The sequence below is a fragment of the Furipterus horrens genome, unplaced genomic scaffold, assembly GCF_987537825.1.
Source record: "Furipterus horrens unplaced genomic scaffold, mFurHor1.1.pri manual_scaffold_10, whole genome shotgun sequence".
Lineage (NCBI taxonomy): Eukaryota > Metazoa > Chordata > Mammalia > Chiroptera > Furipteridae > Furipterus > Furipterus horrens.
Window position 1 is genome coordinate 57,886,525 of NW_028327180.1, and position 14,922 is coordinate 57,901,446.

Sequence of the window (14,922 nt, forward strand, 5' to 3'; positions counted from 1 at the left end):
TCTCTGAAATCTGCACTCACTCACTCCACTCCGTGTTTGTACTACAAGTCCTTCTGCGATGGGAGCAAGCAGACAACATTGCTATCTACTCTGCTGCCATCTTCCTGTGCTCTTATCCCCCCTTTTTAAACATCTTATCCCCCACTTCTTCTCACCCTTAATTAATACTCCTTAACCCTGGCAACCAACAATCTGTCTTGCATTCATATACTTTGTCATTTTAAGAGTGTTAGAGCTCCTCTGCGGTGTGAGCAAGTCATCTTGCTGGCCTCATGCTTGTGAGCTCCACCAGACAAGGGTCAAGGTGCCAGTGCCACAGGACTTCCAAGCTTCTCCTTCATCACCATCCTTCGTTGTTCTCTGGCTCCCAGCACCTGGGGCAGCACCTGTCCAGAGGGCTCGGTGTGGAGGTGGTCTCAAAGCCACAGAGAGAATGGTGGAAAATGGTGATTTTATGGCTTTGTTCTTTTCTTAAGTTTCCAGTTTGGCTTCATACTGTATCTTGTGTGGGCTTTTATTCCTGAGCCTTGAATAAATGCCTTAAGCTTAACCAATTGGCCTCAAAAGTATTGGGCAGTTGCCTTGCCCATCTTCCTCCTCATGAGTCTAGTAATCATGACTATAGTAATTGGATATGTACTCTTTTTTAAAGTAAATGTGAGTACCTCACCACTGAGCTCCACTCACACAACCACAGCTAAGTTGGCTGAAAATCAACAACAGAAGGAACACCAGGAAGAGGCCATCCCAGCATGTTAACCAATGTATTTTTATTCAATTAACAAATACAAGCATGTATGTATATATTTGTTGCTGAAATAAAAATGAATATCTGGATGTCAGTCCATCTATGATTCAGGCACACAGCTGAGGCCCAGGGCATGTATATTTAATTGTATCTGTGTCTACATCTATCTATATATCAATATATATCTACATCTATATATTTCTATGTATATCTATACCTATATCTAATCTATGTCTACACCTATCTCTATCCTTATCCTGTCCACACCTATTTTGGATCTGTATCTATGTCTAATCTATATCTATACCTATCCCTATGCCTAGTTATATCTATACCTACACCTATACCCATAACATGGCATGCTGGGTCTTTCTGGTGACCATTCTCCATGTTGAAGCTATCTAGGGTCCACCGTGGGTCACCTCATTAGCATAACACAAATGACATATATAATATATAATATATGTGTGTATACATGTGTGTATGTATTGATATATATCTGTATATACACAGAGAGAATAAAAATATATAACCTACAATGTTAATAACTGTTATAGATTATGAAAGTACAGTAAGAAATTTGGTTTGGTTTTCTGTTGTTGGAATGTACAGAGCTTGAGCAGGGCCAGTGGGAGACACAGTGAGGCTAGAGAGGCAGGTGCAGGAGTAACGTGTTTACCTGAGACCTAAAGAAGAACATGGGGCACTTTGCTTGGCAAGGGGGTGGGTAAGCAGTCACCAGGTGAGTAAGTGACACTGGAATTGAAGGAAGTAGGACTCTTAATAAAGGAACAGTGAAGAGGCTGTTGGTCAGGTGGGTTTGAAGGTGTAGAGATTGGGTTTCCAGCAACAGCGGCCACTAAGGCCTGATCTGTCACTTGTGAGAGTGATGCACAGTGGAGGTGGCATTAGGAAGGGGTCAGGCTCTGTGTCTTCACAGCACAGTGGGCTCTGCACCTGCAGAGACTCCATGCTGAGTTAGGATAAACACATCTGGTCTTTGTCCCCAGTTCCTGATGCAGAGTTTCAGAACCCTTAACATTTCTGCACTGATATGACATTTTGTGATGTTAGTGAGGTGATTCAATAGTTCCAGAGGGGTGCTGGTTTCCATAAAGACAAGGCATGTGATATAGGGTTGGAAGTCTGATCCCCTCTATCTGATCTTCTGGGTGGGAGGGGGCTGGAGACTGAGTTTTCATCACATGATTGGATATTTAATCAATTGTGCCTATGTAATAAATAAACTCCAAATGATGGGCCCCAAGGCTTTGGGGAGCTTCCTGGTTAATGACACATCCATGTGCTGGGAGGTGAATATTCCCAGTTCCACATGAGGGCACAAGGCTTGCATGTTCCCTGCCTTGTCCTGGGCATCTTTTTCATTTGGCTCTTCTTTTATGATAAAACTATAATCATAAGACAATTTTTTCTTGAGTTCTGTGAGTCATTTTAGCACATTACTAAACCTGAGGGGATTATGGGAACCCCCACATTTACCACTGACTGATCAGAACTGAAAGTGGCTTCTAACACTTGTTATTGGTGTCTGAAGTTGGGGCCATCTTGTGGGACTGAACCCTTCTTTTGGGATTGGTCAGCATGGAGTCTGGGAAGTGAGGGTCAGACCTGAATGCACTACAGAACATCCAGCTGGTGTTGAGAATCAGTGCAGGGGCTAACTCCTACCAGAATTACAGCTTTGGAATGGCAAGAAGCTGACACCAGCAGCCACTCGTGTCACTTGCCCTGACTTCTGCTTCTCCATATATCCTGTTGAGTGAATTCAAAGAGAATCTGGAGGCTTTGCTAAAAATGAATAATAAATATTTATTCAAGCATCTTAAGGTTTTCAAACCATAAACACAAATATGCAACACCCAAAGTGTTCTGAAGAAGAGGGAAAAGCTGAGTGTTCTTACAGTACAAAGTACATTCTTGAGAAGAATCAGTCCTGCATTCTTGGCTTCTGGTCTGGTCTGAGATGGTGATCCTCTATATGACTGATGTTCTGGACACATGAGCATTCTTTGCTTTGTCCTTCAGGAGGTGATCAGAGGGTTATCTGGAGGTTCTATGTACTCTTATATCTAGGCATTGATGCAGGACTGACCACAAAGTTCAAAAGTTTAAGTTCCCTGCCTAGTTAAAACAAAAATATAATTCTTCCTCCTTGCCCCCTCCCTCGCCCCCCAACAAACACCTTAACCTACTTGATTTGAGTCATTCATCTGCATGGCTGTAGTGACTCCAAATTGTATTTTCTCTATCTTCACTCTTTCCTCAATTCCAACAATGCTGGAAGCACATGTTGCCCTCTAACAAAAGTGTTGTGCTTGAAAGCTGGAGAGTGGTTGGTTATTTGACTAACTTCTGAAAGGAAAGGTCTCCTCACACATCTTTCTGAAGCCCAAGGTGAGGAACGACTGAGGCCACTGCAGGGTCTCCATCAATGTCTACACTTTCCCACAGCCCCTTCTGACACAGCTGCAGTGGCTCTCATGTCCTCTGCATCCATAACTCATTCTCCCACGTGGTGCCCTCAATATTGGTGGTTGTTTCACTTGACTCTGAGTGGAAGGAATAATGTGCCTGAACCAAGTGGGGACTGTAGGCCTGGGAAAGAGCTGCCACAGGAAACACTATGCAAAGAAAACAAGATCTGAACCTGAGGGTTCTCAGCAACTGTGGCGTTTGTTACATGGAGAGAGTGACAAGGTCTTGTTTCTGTCCCCTTAACTTTTTGGTAAGAACAAATACAACACAGCCCAAAGGATTGAAATGATGATGAATAATAGTAATTAACACTAAAGATGGTGATTAACAGTTTCATAGAACCTCATACGGTTTGGGTATATTGTAAGCAAATTGCTCATATAAATGCAACACGTCATACTTTAGTACAGGGGAAGCAGGAAGTCATGGAAGTCAGAGGTAAAATTAATGCATTAATGATCATAATAACAGGTTTTAATACATTTGATGAAAATTAATAGATCAGATCTATAAAAATAAATGAATATGATAAATATTGATAACACAATTGAAAACATTTATGTGTTAGAAAGATAGGTAGGTAGTTATCTTGTAACCAGCAAATGGAACATTTACATTATTTTCAGATACCTAGAAGCCATCCACCCAAATGACTAGGCATTAGGTCATCATGACCTTCAAAGCAAAATACAGCCCTTATTTTCTGGCCACTGTAAAATAATATTGGTAACTGTCAATAAAAGTATAAACAAGTTATAGCTAACCACTTGGAAGTTTTAGAAACCATCCCAAATAATTTCTGCAGTAAGTAGGAAAGCCAAAATGAAAATTTTGAAGAGGTGTCCTGAGGAGGAGGTGTGGAGGCCAGCAGCAAAGGGGCTTACTTTATTATTCAACTCTAGGCAACTCTAGGACTCCTCTGGTGAATACTAGGAAAAATCACTTATTCTCATCATATTCAGGTTCTCATCACTAAAATGAGGATGGGATTACTGCAAAATACAGAATGTTGAAGTTAAAGTTTGCATTTGATCACATTACACAAACTTCTCTTACCCTTTTGTATCTTGGAAACAAATAGTATTCAGAATAAGACCCTTTGAGTTTATTCTGAGACCCTGCACTCTGTATCCAAGTGCTGACATGCCTTCAACACAAGTCTCCCTATGCTCACACCCCTTGGACATTTGGCTGATATATGACAACTAGCTCTGTGGTAGATAGATAATATAAAGCAATTGATAAATTAGATCTATATAGATGGATGGATGGGTGGATTTGATAGATCAACAGATTAGATAGATCAATAGATATATAGATAGATGAATTAGATAGATTAATCAATACGTAGACAGGTAGGTATTTTAATAGGTGACAAGTAATACATAGATCAGATAGCTCAACAGATGCACATGGAAGAAATAAATGATAGACAAATGAATTCAATAGATAATTTAGCTAGATAAATAGATATATTAGGTTGATGGATAGATCAATGATATATTAGATAGACAGATTATATAGATATGATAGATGATAGATATAGACAGGTAGATTAGCTAAATGAGTGAATTATATAGGTAGGTCAAAAGATATATTAAATAAAAGTATAAACTCTGAGAAGAAATATAGCTATCAAATTGACCTCTTGTGGTCCAAATTCATAAAGCCATTGCAGAGGGAGACCTCTCACATACTCTACATTTTAGGAAAAGTCATGGGCTGAGCTGTCAACCTCCTGTGCTCCTACTGGCTGAGTCAACCCTTATAAAGGGACTTCCTGGTTTCATATTTTGACCACAGGACTGAGACATACTCCATTCAATTATAACTGCACAAATATATCCTCACTTGCATCTATACCAACCAATCAGAACTGTTTCATTATGACCAATCAGAGCACACAATCCCAAACAATCAGGATTGCATATTTGTACCTATTAGAACCATACAAATTTGGATGCCTAATTTGCATAAAATTGAATCAATTAGAAGCCAGAACAGGAACTTTCTCTATAGAAAAGGAACCTCCTCTTTGTCTCCATGGGGGACACTTTTGGTTTCAACCAGAGGCTGTTTCCCTGGTTTGCAAATTATTCACCTGAATAAAGTTTCTCCTTTTTCCCACCTCAGAGTGGGAATTTCTTTTGACAATAGCTAGATGGATTAAAGAAATCAATAGATAAATTAGATAACAGACATATTAATAGAGTAGATCAACAAATTGATGACAGAGAGATCCAAGATAAAGGAGGAGTAAGTGGAAGCTACGCTAACCTCTCGCAGGACCAGTCTGGACATACAACTTAATGGTAGAGAAATCATCTGGAATAACCAACTGAACACTAGCTGGAGAGAAGTCTTATAACCACAGAGAGACAGAAAAGGCCACTTCATCACAACATGACTGGTAGGAAGTGTGGAGACATGAAAGGGCTGACTGGGCTCCCACGGGTGGCAGCTGAAGGGACTAAGAAACAGCTCAGCAGCCGGGACTTCCCCCAGAGAAGGGCAGGGTCTAAACCCCCAGTTGGGCTTCCCAGCCTACAGCAACAGAGTGGAAAGTAAAACAGGATCCAGCTGTGAAAAGCGAAAAGCCACAGGGTTCTTGCTAGCCTGAGAGAAACAGCTAAAGAGCTCTTAAGTGGATCATGTATGAAAATATTTTGGCACCCACTTACTCTGGGCTCAAGCAGAGGGAAGGCAGAGAGGACTAGAGATACTTGGAGAGAATTTGGGGTGGTGGCTTTGAGGGGAGAACTGTGGGACCAGCCGACTGGGTCCCAGTGCTGACTCATTCCTGGTGCTGCAGGCAGACCATTCCCCTCCAAGTGGCATCAGCCTGAGGGGAAGCAAAAGCCCCGCCTATAGGAATTAAGCTGCCACAACCTCAGTACTTAAGCCTGATGGCTGATCACAGATTGAATAGATTAACAACTAAAGGGGACAGACAAAGACAGTAGATCACTGAAAGTCTCCAACAGGCTGCCTAGGCCCAGACTGGTACACGATTTGATGCCACTAGGGGCAGATCCAATAAGTGCAGGTCAATCTAAGAAGCAGCAACAAACAAGAAGAGTCAAAAAATGGGGAGACAGAGAAACAACCAACCATCGAAAGTAAAGGAACAATCCCCAGAAAGAGTGCTAAATGAAATAGGGGGAAGGAAACTATCAGATACGGAATTCAAAAGATGGATTATAAGGAAGCTCAATGAGATCAGCAAGCTCAACGAAAACTACAAAGAACTCCAGGGAAACTACAAGGAATTTACTGAGAATTACACCAGCATGAAAAAGGACATAGTAGCTATCAATAAGAACCGGGAGGAAATGAAGAATACGATCTCTGAATTGAAGAACACAGTAGAAGGAATTAAAAGCAGGCTAGAGGAAGCAGAAGATCAGTGAGCTGGAGGACAATGTAGAAAAAAATTCCCAGACAGTGCAACAAAATGAAAAAACACTGAAAAAGAATGAAGAGGTTTTAATAGAGCTGCAGGACAACATGAAATGTAATAATATCCATATCATAAAAATTCCAGAAGGAGAAGAAGAGGAGAAAGGGATAGAAAACCTGTTTGAAAAATTAATGACAGAAAACTTCCTTGACTTGATGAGAGAAAGAGTCATGCAAGTCCAGGAAGCACAGAGGGTCCCAATGAAGATGAATCCAAATAGGCTCACTCCAAGGCACATCATAATTAAAATGGCAACATTGAAAGACAAAGAGAGAATCATAAAAGCAGCAAGAGAGAAACAGCTAATAACATACAAGGGAGCTCCGATAAGGCTATCATCAGATTTTTCAACAGAAACACTACAAGCTAGAAGGAAAAGGCAAAAAATATTCCAAGCAATAAAAAACAAAGGCCTATAACCAAGACTATTCTACCCAGCAAGGCTCTCATTCAAAATAGAAGGTGAAATAAGGAGTTTCCAAGACAAAAGAAGGCTAAAGGAATACATCTCCACCAAACCAACATTGCAAGAGATGCTAAAGGATCTGCTTTAAGAAGATGAAGAATCAGAGACAGACAGAGAGAGACAGAGAGAAACACAAGTACAAAAGGGGGAAATGACAATGAATAAGTACCTATCAATAATAAGCTTAAATGTAAGTAAATTAAATGCACTAATCAAAAGACATAGGGTAGCTGAATGGATTAGGAAGCATGACCCACATATATGCTGTCTACAAGAGACCAACCTCAGAATGAAAGATCTACACAGAAAGCAAGTGAAGGGATGGAAAAAAGTATTTCAAGCAAATGGACATGAAAAGAAAGCTGGGGTACCAATACTTATATCAGACAAAACAGATTTCACAACAAAGGCCATAAAAAGAGACAAAGAAGGACATTTCCTAATACTTAAGGGAAAAATCCATCAAGAAGATATGACCCTTGTAAACATATATGCACCCAACATAGGAGCACAAAATATGTAAGGAAATTTTTGAAAGACTTCAGGAAGGATATAGACAGCAACACACTCATAGTAGGGGTTTTTAACACCCCACTGTCAACAATGGACAGATCTACAAAGCAAAGAAACACCAAAGATATTGAGGCATTGAACAACACTCTAGATCAAATGGACTTAATTGATATATATAGAACTTTTCACCCCAAAGAAGCAAAATATCCATTCTTTTAAAGTGCACATGGAACATTTTCAAAGACAGACCACATGATAGGACGCAAAACAAGCCTCAACAAATTCAAGAAAATTGAATTTACATGAAGCATCTTCTCAGATCACAATGGCTTAAAACTGGAAATCAGCCTCAAGGAAAGAACACAAAAACATTCAAACTCATGGAGAATGAATAACATGCTATTACATAATGAATGGGTTAACAATGACATCAAGGATGAAATAAAAATGTTTCTGGAAACAAATGATAATGAACACACAACAACCCAAAACCTATGGGATACAGTGAAAGCAGCCCCGAGAGGAAAGTTCATAGCAATACAGGCCTACCTAAAAGAGATAGAAGAATCTCAAATAAAAAATCTAACCCTACAGCTACAAGAACTAGAACAACAACAACAAACAAAGCCCAGAGCAAGTAGAACAAAGAAAATCATCAAGATCAGAGCAGAATTAGATGACATAGAGACTAAACAAACAATTCAAAAGATCAACAAAAGTAAGAGCTGGTTCTCTGAAAAGATTTAAAAAATCAACAAGCCTTTAGCCAGGCTCATCAAGAAAAAAAAGAGAGAGGACCCAAATAAATAAAATCAGAAATGAAAGAGGAGAAATCAAGACTGATACCACAGAAATACAACGGATTGTAAGAAATTACCACAAACAACTGTATCACAAGAAATTTGACAACCTAGATGAAATGAAGATATTTCTAGAAACATAATATTCCAAAACTGAATCAAGAAGAAGCAGAAAGCCTGAACAGACAAATAACAACTAGTGAACTTGAAGCAGTACTAAAAAACTCCTGGCACACAAAAGCCCTGGACTGGATGGCTTCACAGGTGATTTTTAAAAAACATTTAGGTAAGAACTAACTCCTATGCTTCTCAGACTATTCAAAAAAATCCAAGAAGAGGGAAGACTCCCAAACTCGTTCTATGAAGCCAGTATTACCCTAATTCCAAAACCAGGTCAAGACACAACAAAGAAAGAAAACTACAGGCCAATATCACTGATGAACATAGATGCTAAAATCCTCAACAAAATATTGGCAAACCGGATCCAGCAACACATTAGAAAGATCATACACCACGATCAAGTGGGATTCATCCCAGGGATGCAAGGATGGTTTAATATTCGCAAATCAATTAATGTAATACACCACATAAAAAAATGAAAGACAAAAACCACATGATCATATTCATAGATGCTGAAAAAGCATTTGATAAAGCACGACACCCATTTATGATGAAAACTCTCAGCACAATGGGAATAGAGGGAGCATACCTCAACATAATAAAGGCCATATATGAGAAACCTGAAGCCAGCATCATACTCAATGGGCAAAAACTGAAAGCATTCCCTCTGAGGTCAGGAACAAGACAAGGATGTCCACTCTCTCCACTCCTGTTCAACATAGTCTTGGAAGTTCTAGCCACAGCAATCAGACAAGAAAGAGAAGTAAAAATAATACAAATTGGAAAAGAGGAAGTAAAACTGTCATTATTTGCAGATGACATGATAGTGTACATTGAAAACCTTATAGATGACACAAAAAAACTACTTGACCTAATAAGTAAAATTGACAAAATAGCAGAGTACAAAGTCAATATTCAGAAATTGAAGGCATTTCTGTACACCAACAATAAAATATTCAGAGGTAGAAAATAGAAGAAAAATCCCATTTACCAGAGCAACAAGAAAAATAAAGTACCTAGGAATAAACTTAACCAAGGAGGTAAAAGACCTGTACTCAGAAAACTACATAATGTTACAGGTCATTTTACCTTCTTACCTCCAGCAGTCCTGTAGCCCTAAGCTCCAAGGTTGCAACAATAGAGGGATTTAGCCAAAGAAGCCAGACCTCTGCGGTTGCATGCTCAAGCCAAGCATAACGAACAGTTGACCAGAATGTGCTACCCTTGTGCAATGACCTAGAAACCCATTTGTGTGCGCAGTGTTATTTGTTCAGCCAAGTTCTTACAACAGTTTCTATACCTGCAGGAACAAGCACATAGTTTTTTCCTTTATAAGCACCCTGAAACTGAGGTTTGGAGCTACTCACTTGAATCTCTGCATGAAGTGACAGTGGGTAGTCGCTGGCCAGCTAATAAAGGCTCTTTAAATTCTAATTTGGTTGTCTCCAACTGTTTGGTTCTCGCACTATGCTTCATAACATTTGGAGGCCCCAGCGAGATTCCCAGCCTTGGCTGGGCACAGGTTGTGAGACAGGCCTGCCGCCAGACCCATCTCAGGGGGAGATCTCTGAGAGATGTTCCTCAGCCCCGAGTGGGACACTGGTGGACGGGCGCCCTCCCTATCCTGATTGACTACATAGAGCCGTTTGGATTCTTACCGGTAAGGACTTGGATTCCGAGGGAAAGAAATCCTTGGGTTAGAACAGGGGTGTGCCAAGGGGGGTCTCAAGGGAGGGCTCGGACGCAGCATTACCTCTGAGACCTGGTCCCTGACCACGACGGTGGCCGACGACAACAAGTTTGTCTGTTTTAAGTGTCATCTTGTCTGTTCCATATAAAATGGGTCAAGCTGCACCAAAACCCCACTGGCTTCTTTGTTAGAATCTATCTTCTTCACCCACCATGATGCCTCTGTAAAGCAGTGCCACCTTCGGTGAACCCCCAGGGCTTTGTGCAGTCCCGTGTGTCTCGCTGATGTGTGGCAGGACAGTGGCCACAAGCTCCAGTTTGGAGCAATTCCCTGCCTCTTCAGGGGACACTCGGAGCTGCTGAAAGCCCTAACAGCCCAGTCTCAGAGGCCTAGGCGGGGTTTGGGTAGAATTGTTTAACCTCTGAGTGACTATGTGAGTGAATGTTATTTCCTCCTTTTGCGTAACTCCATGGACTTTGGTCCATGGAGTCTGAGTGGACTCCAGCCTCGCAAGAGGAGAGGCCGAGCGGGCATTTGTTTGGCCTCCTTTGGGAGCTCCCAGCCTGTGTTTATCTGTGCTGTGAGGGGGGAATTGCTCCCGAGCCTTGTATTCCTGCTCTTAATTGTAATCCAAATTATGTGCGCCTTTGTAGCAATCACCTGCACCCACAGTTCTTGACTGTGTGCTCTGGAATTCCCAGAATTTCCCCAAGTTCTGGGGACAAACCCCTTCATGAACTCTGGCACCCTGGAAACATTCCGTAGGTCAGAGTAGCCTGCTTTTGGGGTCGGATAGCCCCCCCCCTTGGGGGTACTTTAAATCTAAATATTAAAAGTGTAAAATAGTGTCGCTCAGGGAGCAAAATACAACAAGCAGAAAGGAGAGGGTTATTAGGGGAAGTAGCAAGGCGGGAGGGAGTGGTGCTGTGAGAAAGTGGCTCCAGCTCTGCACTTCTATCTCCCAAGCAGCTGCTGCAAGCGCGGGGAGGGAGGTAGGAGAATATGAAAACCAAGGCTGCCAATATAGGCAGTGCATTTTATTGTCACAGAAAAACCTAGGACCCTCTGTGCTGTCTCCCGCCACCTTGTAGCCCTGGCCAGCCGGCGGCCAACAGGGCAGAGGCACCGGGGACAGACAGTACAGAGGGATCAGGCCCCTTAATAACTTACCCAGAGAAACTGCTTGCAGCATTTCTTTCCACCCCAGGTAACTTCCAGCAATCCAGTTTGCATCCGAACACTCCCTGCTGGAGCTGCAAGGAGGGGCAATGTTAAATTTGCTAGCCAGGCGGCATCTAATCCCCTTGCTACAGGTTACAGAAAAGGCAAGATGTCTGTCTCCAACATGGAGAGAGGGGAAAAAAATGACACTTTTAAAACTCAGGCCACTTTTCTTCAAACTGGCACAAGTAGCAGTAGGTAGCTGCTTGGGTGCCAATCAACAACACCTCTAAAGCTGTAACTAAAGGGCCCTTAATCTCCTCACTGCTTCATCAGGGGGAATAAACCTATATCTTAAGGAAAAGTGTTGTTACACATAAATAAAACTAATGTCCATTCTAGACATCCTCTTCAATAGAAAAGGAAAAGGAATAATCAAATAGGCTACTGGCCAAACAAAAGTTTCCCAATATAAATCCTAAACAGAATAGTAATAGGCCAAATAGAGCACTTGAAAAACTTCTCAGGAAGGCTCAAAAGTATATGTTAGAGAAGAGGAGAAGAAGCAGGAACTTCAAAAAGCTACAGGATATCTCTGCAAATCTAGGAACTTTTAGCTGCCAAATACTAAGTTTAAGTATAGTCCTTCACCGTGTAGAAAAGAACAAGAATTTAAAAAGTATGTTATAGTTAAATCTAAAAAAGTAAAGGGTATTTAGAAAGTTTATGAATGTTACAGAAGGTCTATAGAAAGTTGTAATAATAAAAAGGAAGGTTGTAAAAGTTTTTAAACTTAGGAAGAGGAAACCCCAATAACTTATAGTCTGATTGTATAGTTACTGTACTTTGTATTAGCATTGGCCATATGTTCTAAAAGGAAAATTGAGGTTTCCCAGAAAAAGTTAAGACTTCACATATAGGAAAGTAAACAAAAGAAAGTGTAAAGTATAAAAATAAAGGTTTGTAAAAGGTATATAGAAGGTTTTTTAAAAGTTTGTAAAAGTTCTAAAAGAAATGATATAGTTTTAATAATAAAAAGTATGACATAAAAATACAATTTTAGTAAATATTAAAAGGACAAGAATTTTCCTTCACACTATATATTTTTCTCCCTACCTAATCCCTCCAGAATTTGGCAATTTAAAAAAGTAAGTAATAACATTAGGTTTCTTTGCATAAAACTAAAAAGACCAGTTAGGAATAAAGGTATTGTTAACCAAGACTTTGACTGGAATAACATGCCTGAAGGAGGCATACTTAGGCTCTGGTTGTTACCAGAAAGCCCTGAGGAACTGGACTTGACTTTTGAAGCTAAGGAAAGACCACAAGGAAAAAGCCCAGCACCTTGGTTAGTTGTGCAGTTCATGGCAATCTTTCCAGGGGAAGAACGAAGGTTACTTTCCTGAAAGATAGCTAGAAGGGAACCTTAAGGCACAATGAAAAACCCAAAGGACTTGGGAAAAACAGGTTCTTAAAGGCAAGGCTGAATGAATGGCACGTGTGTGACTCAGCTCCTGTGCCCTGATAGGCAAACTAAAAGTCAACATGAAGGTTCTGTATATAAGTTCCACCAAAGCAGACTTAAAGATCATATGTGATCAATCACTGCTCTTGTTGTGTTTATGCAAATAAACAGCCTAAATTAAAAACTGGACTTAATGCAGTCCCTTTACTGACAAGGAGGGTAATCTTAAGGAGAAAAATTATGACTCAAGGAAAATCACAATGCTCAGTGCAGCTAACTGTCTATAAAGTTTGTTTTCATTTCAAAGTTAAACCAGGTCTGTGACATTATCAAAAATGCTTAATTTACAGGCAAGAAGAGTGTCAAGTACATTACAACTGAATGTCTTCCCAATAAGACAGTCTCTTAGATTTAGAGACTAGATTATAAATTATATTGTATAAGTTAACATGTATGTTCTTTCTGTTTTCATAGGGCATAAGCCTATAATATCATTACCTAATTGTCTGTACATATAGGCCTTGCTTAAGAAGCCCATCTGCATCACTGCCTCAACAGTTTGGCTAAACTAACTAGTTAGAATACGACAAGAATGCCAGTTTGTCCAACAGTGCCAGCCCTTAGAAACCGAGCATGCTGCTACCAGGGACAGCTGACTAACCTGGACTCTGCAAAACCTTCCCCATGTGGGAAGGCCACCCTCCCCTCCACCCCGACTCTTATTAGGGATTCCTAGACCCAAGGGTAGGTAGGATGATGACCATGTTCAGCTTGAAGCAGCTGAAAAAGCACAAGACCTTCGTCCATTGTCCTTTATAAAATAAAGGGTCTTAAGTCTAAGAAGGGGAATTATACAGTGGCTTCATCCCATTAGGGCCTAGAAAAGTTTTAGTCCTAAGGTCGCAATATCACCCCTTAAACACCCATGACACAAGGATTTGAATCCCCAAATAAAACCAGTGGGGAATGTTACAGGTCATTTTACCTTCCTACCTCCAGCAGTCCAAGGTTGCAACAATAGAGGAACCTAGCCAAAGAAGCCAGACCTCTGTGGTTGCATGCTCAAGCCAAGCATAATGAACAGTTGGCCAGAATGTGCTACCCTTGTGCAATGACCTAGAAACCCCTTTGTGTGTGCAAAGTTATTTGTTCAGCCAAGTTCTTACAACAGTTTCTGTACCTGCAGGAACAAGCACATAGTTTTTTCCTTTATAAGCACCCTGAAACTGAGGTTTGGGGCTACTCACTTGAATCCCTGCATGGAGTGAGAGTGGGTAGTCGCTGGCCAGCTAATAAAGGCTCTTTAAATTCTAATTTGGTTGTCTCCAACCGTTTGGTTCTCGCACTATGCTCCATAACACATAACACCGAAGAAAGAAATTAAGGAAGATACAAATAAATGGAAGTATATACCATGTTCATGGATGGGAAGAATTGACATCATTAAAATGTCCATACTACCCAAAGCAATTTATAGATTCAATGCAATCTATATTAAAATGCCAGTGACAATTTTCACAGACCTAGAACAAATACTTCAAAAATTTGTATGTAACAAAAAAAAAAAAAGCCCGAATAGCCACAGCAATCTTGAGGAAGAAGAATACAGTAGGAGGAATCACAATAGCTGATATCAAAATGTACTACAAGGCCACGGTAATCAAAACAGTCTGGTACTGGCATAAGAACAGACATATAGATCAAAGGAACAGAATAGAGCCCAGAAATGAACTCAGGTCTATATGGTCAACTAATATTTGACAAAGGAGGAAGGAACATAAAACGGAGTGAAAAGAGCCCCTTCAACAAATGGTGTTGGGAGAACTGGACAGTGATATGCCAAAAAATGAAACTAGACCACCAACTTATACCATACACCAGAATAAACTCAAGATGGATCAAAGACTTAAATGTAAGCCACAATACCATAAAAGTCCTAGAAGAAAATATAGGAAGGAAAATTTCAGATATCCCGCATAGCAATATTTTCACTGATATATCTC